Source organism: Dermacentor silvarum, chromosome 9 (genome assembly GCF_013339745.2).
Source record: "Dermacentor silvarum isolate Dsil-2018 chromosome 9, BIME_Dsil_1.4, whole genome shotgun sequence".
Taxonomy (NCBI): domain Eukaryota; kingdom Metazoa; phylum Arthropoda; class Arachnida; order Ixodida; family Ixodidae; genus Dermacentor; species Dermacentor silvarum.
In genome coordinates this window covers 67,925,411-67,932,510 of record NC_051162.1, presented here as the reverse complement: position 1 = coordinate 67,932,510, position 7,100 = coordinate 67,925,411, and positions in this window count along the sequence as shown.

Genomic DNA, 7,100 nt, shown 5'->3' with positions numbered 1-7,100 from the left:
GATGGCGGTCGGTGGTAGCGCGCCGCCGACGGTATGAAGGAGAATCGGATGAAAAAGCCTCAATGACGACAATAAAACTACCACGAGGGCATCACAATGACAGTATCGCAACGAATATATGAAGGACAATTTATGGAAACGACGCAATCATGACAATTGGATGGCGTTTCTCAAATGATGACGCTATTACCACGACAAAGTGAAGACGATGACAACACGACGACCGTATGATGACGCTACCGTGCCGGCGATAGCACGCTGACGATTGTATGATGACGAGGGCCTTAGGGTGGCAGCGTGACGTTGACAAAATGAGGACAGTCGAATGACTAAGCTCGAATTATGACGATGGGATTAGCAATTTGGCATCACCACAATAGGTGAGAACTAATGCATGACGGCGACGTAATGAAGGCGATGGCAAGACAACAGCGGTGTAATCAGAATTGAACGACGAGACCGTCACTACAATTGAATGAAGAAAAAGAAATGACGTCAATGAAACGACTACTATTGCATTAAGTTGACGGACGACAACAAATACGTGACGATGACTGTAGGATGACGACACAATTACGACGATAGCGTGCCAATGATGGCATAATGACGATTTAATTAAAACAGCAGCATTACAAAAAGGAATGGCGTGAATGGACTGACGAAGGCGCTATGTCGACGACGGGAGGATGAACATTGGTTGACGTACCTGAAATAATAAGGATAGCATGACGAAAGTACAACGACGAAGAAGCTTAATCGTAATAAAAAGAGGGAGTTGAATCCACTTGGGTCGCTAGTTATGTGCAGGCTGCTGTCTTGCCGAGCAGACGACATATACCACTAGGTATGTGCTCGAATAGACAAAGTGCGACTGGATGATGTGGGGCCTGGTCGAGAACTTTTGTCACGGGGTATACTCCGCGGGGTGTATGCCCAAACGAATACAGAAACTCCAGCGCTGGTGAAATGGTCAAGCGTCCGCCTCGTGTGAGGCAGCTATTGGGTTCAAATCCCTGTGCTGCGGGAAACCAAGCAGTCCTTTTTTAACGAGCGGAGATGTATCACAACCTGGCACTTGGTTGTGTTTGTATGAGTTCTCGATTGGAAAAGGGGTCCTGCAGAGATTTTCGTGGGTCTCTGGGTATCGATTGTCCCCACCACAGCTTTGTTTACATAGTTGAACATCTGCCGGTGCTGTGGGAGCAGATGAATACTGCCGCTGGGTATACCTACCGGAAAAATAAGTACAAGCGCGCTACCGGCCTGGTGCTCGGCCACTACGAGACTACGAGACGCTGAGAACGACAGCCATCTATTGTGAAGTTGATGGTCTGGGATTGCCAGACTCCCGAACTTCGCCACAGGGCATGTGATATTGGCGCTCTCTCATTCGTCAACAAACCTACACTTCGAGTCCTGAGACAGCATGCATATTGCAACGCAGCGGCATCCGGAATGCTAGAGATTGGGGAGGTTTCGACGGAGTTTCAAATGGATTGCTGGGATCGCAATGCGCTATACTGATAGAAACAACTTTATTGAAATCCGGCGAAGTTTAACGACCCGGGCTCAGGTTTCCCATTAGGGGACTTCGAGGCCTTGCCTCGTCGCCGCCTGCCGGGCCCGCTGGACTGTCCACTCTTGTGTCTTGAGGTTGGAGCTGCGCGCAGCGGCGGCCACTACGACGCAAGAGCCTCCTGAGCTACTGCCATTTTTGCTGCTATAACAGGACACTACCATAACATATGTGATGGTGTCGCTCTAGTTGCCTGACATAACTTGCAAGGAGCACTCGGGTATTGCGTGGGGAAAATGTGCTGCAATCGCACCGGACTCGGGAAGGTGTGCGTCTGCAGTTGTCGCCAGACGACTGCCTGGCAACGTTCCAGTTTAGGGTGAGCTGGGGGCAATATCCTCCTGCCTAACTGGTAGTGCTGCGTGATATCATAATGGCTTACTAAGCGTTCTCGCGTGTTTCGCACCAGGAGGTCCGAACTCGAGGAGGGTGTCTCATACTCTGCGCGGCGGGTCAGTTCTCGCGCAGAGCGGTGTGCCACTTCATTCAAGTTAGGGGGGCCCTCGTCGGTGGGGGTGGTGACGTGCGCTGGGAACCACATAATCGCGATGCTATCGAAGTGCTGTCGACCAGCTTTCCTTAGGATCTGAAGAGCTTCGGAGGAAATGGGCCCCCGCGCGTAGTTACGAACTGCGGATTGTGAGTCACTAAGAACTACCTCACAGAGGGGGTCGGTAAGGGCAAGCGCAATCACAACCTCTTCCGCTGTATCTGGGTATTTCGTGCTGACACTACACGCGTGAGTAAGGCGGGAGTTAACGTCAATGACTACCGCCGTGAACCGGTGTTCTTGTGTGTGCTCTGCCGCGTGTACGAAGCGCGTAGTCGTCTTCCCACCAAAGGAGCGCAGCCGTGCCTTGGCACGGGCCTGCCGTCGGCCCCTTTATGTTCGGGGTGCATGTTTCGAGTGATAGGGGCGACGATCAGCGTGTCACTGATGTCGGGTGGAATGGCCTGTTTCTGACCGTGTTGGACATGGTAATTGAAGCCGAGGTTCTGCAGGATGTACCGACCCGTGCCTGTTAGGAGGGACATGCGTTCGAGTTGCGAGGCTCTTTGCGCATCCACGATTTCCTCAAGCGTGTTGTATACCCCCCGCTGTAGCAGACGAGAAGTGCTCCTGGACTCCGGTAGGCCAAGGGAGACCTTGTAAGTCTTGCGTATAAGGAGGGTGTTGACTTTCTCCCTTTCGGTGACATTCCAGTTGTGGAAGGCCGCCACATAAGTAATGTGACTGATTGCGAAGGAATGTATGAGGCGAATGACGATGTCCTCCTTCACGCCCGTGTGCTAGTTTGTAATGCGTTTGATCAGGTGGGTAGCCGCTGTAATCTTGCCTTAAATCTTGCCGATAGCTTCTGCGTTTGACCCGTTGGCTGCTATATACATGCCGAGGGTGCGTATCTTCGGGACTCGGGGAATACAGGAGCCGCCTTGCGTATACAGGAGTATTTCCTCACATTGGCGCGATTCGCCGGTAGGCTTGGGCCGGCGGCATGGGCGTTACAGGAGCAGCTCCGATTTGAGTGGAGAAAGTCGGAGACCCGTGCCTTGGAGGTAGGTTTCTATTGCAGTGACCGCTGCTTGTAAGGTGCCTTCTATCTGACCTTCACTGCCCTTGTCGACCCACAGGGTGATGTCGTCTGCATACAAGGAGTGATGGAGGCCGTCAATCTCGCCAAGGCAGGCCGGGAGACGCAGCATCACGAGGTTTAAAAGGACCGGGGATATGAGCGACCCCAGAGGAGTGCCGGCGCTTCCTATTGCACGTTCGTCGGATGTCATGCTGTCGACCACGAGGGTGACTGTGCGGCACGACAGGAAGTCTCTGATGTAGTTGTACCTGCGCTCGCCCATGCTGAGCTTGTTAATTCGGGTCAGAATTGCTGCATGTGATACATTGTCGAATGCATTTCCAGATCGAGGCCAAGGATGGCCCGGGTGCGCAAGTTGGGTCGTTGATGATCTGGTGGTAGAGCTGGAGCATAACGTCTTGAGTAGAGAGGTGTGACCGGAAGACCACCATAGTGGGTGGGGAGGCTCCAGTGTCCTCGAGGTTGCGGTTGATACGGGGGAGGAACGCATGCTCCATAACCTTGCCAACGGAGGATGTGAGGAAAATGGGCCGTAAGTGATCCAGGCTGGACGGCTTCCCTCGCTTCGGTATCAGGACTGCCTCAGAGCGTTTCCACGTCTCTGGGATGCGACCCACTCGCCAGCATTTGTTGACGTATGTCGTAAGAGTGATGATCGAGACATCATCGAGGTTTCGTAGAGTCTTGTTCGTAACCTTGTAGGGACCAGGTGCTGATTTGCCATTAAGGTCGTGGAGAGCTGGGCGGATCTCTGAGTCGTGAAATTCTTCATCGAGCGTCGCGTTTGGCTTGCCGGTGTATTCTCCGTGTTAGACATCGGGTCGTTCAGGGAAGTACTTATCTACCAGGCGTGTCACGATTTGTTGATCACTCGTGGTAGCCCGTTCCTTGTGTAAAAGGCGCTGCAGGTTGGCCTGTCGAGCAGACTTGCCCTGCGTTTCCCCCAACTAGCTGACGCAGGCGACGCCACGTGCTGCCATTGTGCAGCTGCCCGTCGATTGCGTTGCAGATGTCGTAGCACTGCTGGCGGCTTAAGGTCCGGCAATGTTCTTCTAGCTGGCGATTGATCTGTGCGATCTTCTTACGAAGCTTTTGGTTGTGCCGTTGCTTCTTCCATCTTGCATATATTGATGTCTTGGCTTCCCAGAGGTGGGCTAGTCGACTGTCGATCTTATCAATCTGGACTTCGGGTGTTACCGTCTGTGTCGCACTGTTCATGTCGCCATTGAGGGTCTCCATCCATGGCTCGATGGTATCGATGGTCTCCTCACCTCTCTGTTCGACTCGCTGCTTTCGGAACTTGTCCGAGTCCGTCCATTTAAATAACTTAGGGGGAGGGGGTGTACCCGCCTGAGGAATCCGTGTTTCTATGACCATGTGGTCACTACCGAGATTTTCAAAGGTATTGCGCCACGTTGCTTGAAGCATGTTTCGGACTGCCGTCAGACCCGGCGTCGTGTCCCATGCCGTTGACGTGCCCGTGCGAGTCGGCACCGTGGGATCGGTTATAAGAGTTAGTTCTACATCATGCAGGTCCTGCCACAGGCGTCGGCCTTTGGCTGTAGTGTAGCTATAACCCCAGGCTTCGTTCGGGGCGTTAAAGTCACCCCCCACAAGAAACGGGTGTGCGCCCGCTAAGGCAAGCGCCCCCCGGAACAGAGAGAGGAAACGACGCCGCGAGTGAGCCGGATTACTCTATACGTTGAGAAGAAATACACTGTGTTTACGTGCCCTATTAGGAAGGAGCTCTACGAGCATGTGTTCCGCATGTGTACCGCGTAGGGTGCGTTCTTGTATTACGATCTGTTTCCGTATTAAAATAGCAAGTCCTCGATCAATGGGAATCGGTGAGGCGTGTACATTGTAACCTGGAAGCTTTGGTATGGTGCCTACTGTTTCCTGTATCATTATGACGTCGGGCTTCGGTTGCGCGTGTCGGACGTATTGTTGCAGCAGTGGTTGTTTTTTCGTGAAGCCCGGCAGTTCCACTGCCACACCACGAGCTCGTTATTTGGGCTGGCCATCGTGGTGCGGTACGTGTGCATTACCTGAGATAGGGATAGTGCTAATGACTGTAGGTTCCATGGTGGGCATCATTAGCGTGCTTTGGCGAAGGCCTATGTGAATATAGATTATGTTTATGTGGGTTTCAACCCTGTCTGTGCGAGCAGTGAGGTTATTGACCGCAACGCCAATGTTGCGGATCGCGGTTTTAATTTCAGCGAGCAGCTTCCTCATTTCATCTTGTTGTTTGCGCCAATCAATTACTGTGGATTTGAGCTTGTCGAGCTATACTGTGTCGTGGTATCAATTGGAATTGTGGTGGACAGCGAGATTATCAATTCGTGCGCCTTATCATATGGTCATTCTTTTTCGTGATTGAAGGAAGGCAAAGGCATATGCAGCAGGTTCCACAAGAAGGCTATCGCTGACATTTGCAATCAACTTTGAAAGTTTCTGCCACAAAATTTTGCAGAAACATGGCTGGCACAATATACAGATATCGAATTGCCAGCGGGAATTTCTACCTGCCAACAACCCGAGATAGAATTGAAGCCAAGTTGAGAGATTGCCCAACGCGTGGTTGTAAGCCTTTCTATGTACGGAAGATATTTGATGAATAGAAATTCATGGAAGGGGGGCAAAAGTTATGTAGACAGATAGGTTGTTTGGTGGCTCTGCACAGCCCCTCAGATTCTGTGGTTTGTTTGTTCCTAGCAGTTTATGTGGCCTTGAGGATAGCCTTGACACGTGCTGTTATGTCCACACGCACGTATATATATATATATATATATATATATATATATATATATATATATATATATATATATATATACAGGGTGTCCCAGCTATCATGCAGCACGATTTAAAAAAAAGAGGCACGGCGTTACGCGAAGGAAACCTAGTGCGTATTGTTTCCAGTACAGTGGAATAGCCGTCAGTAATTTTTTCCTTACTGAGATTTATTCAGGTAATTGTAATTAATTCTCTAACTCGAGAAGTACTGTCCTAATTATCAAAGTGTCAATGAGAAAGTTTTATAGCAACATGAAAAACTCCCGATACAGCTTTCTGTTGCTCAATACGTGCTACATAAATGTGTTTTTCCGGGTGTGAAAGAAGCCCGCGAATACACGCAAAATGCCTCGAGCGGCCAGTCGCGCGGCAATTCTGCGTGTATTCGCGAGCTTCTTCGTAAGCCACCACGTTGTATTCGTAAGCCACCACGGCATCATTGTCCGGTTGCATGTTGCTCAACCTAAGAGCAATAAGGTCGTTTTCGGGGACAACGTTTTTTCCACATGTTAGAACGAGGTCCTACTCTTCCGCTACGCAGTAACAGATAGAGGAAAGCAACTACATTTACCGACAGGTGTAAAGGCCCCTACAGCCCAACGTTTGCAAAGATAGGCTCACTAGACATAGATCTGCACCCGTCATACTTCTTCTTTCTTTATTTTCACACTAAAGTCTACTATATACGAAGACTGCACCTTCCGACGTGTTAAATCTCCTTCCTTTTGCGTTGTCTCTTGCATATTTTTATCTTATAGTTGCTGTCACCCATAGAAAGTTTAAAATACAGTATAACAACGCTTTTAGCGTTTTGGCACTTCCTCAGAGAAACAACAAAATTTACATGTAACGGAAGGGAAAAAAACTTTTCGGTGTAAATGCTGCATTTTAGTGCCATTTCAATTCAGGGGAGCTCATGCCTAAGTAAAATATTTTGCTATGACTGCTTACAGGGCCACATGCAAAACAATACTGCTGCTTTGTTTATATCTTTTGTTTATCTTTGTTTTTCTCCAGCGATGCATTTCTATGTCTGTCTTTGAAAGCTAGATGCATTTTAATTTTTGTAAACATGTGCAAGTCAAGGTCACTTTGTTGAAACGTTTTCAATTGAACACATGACTACATTGTAG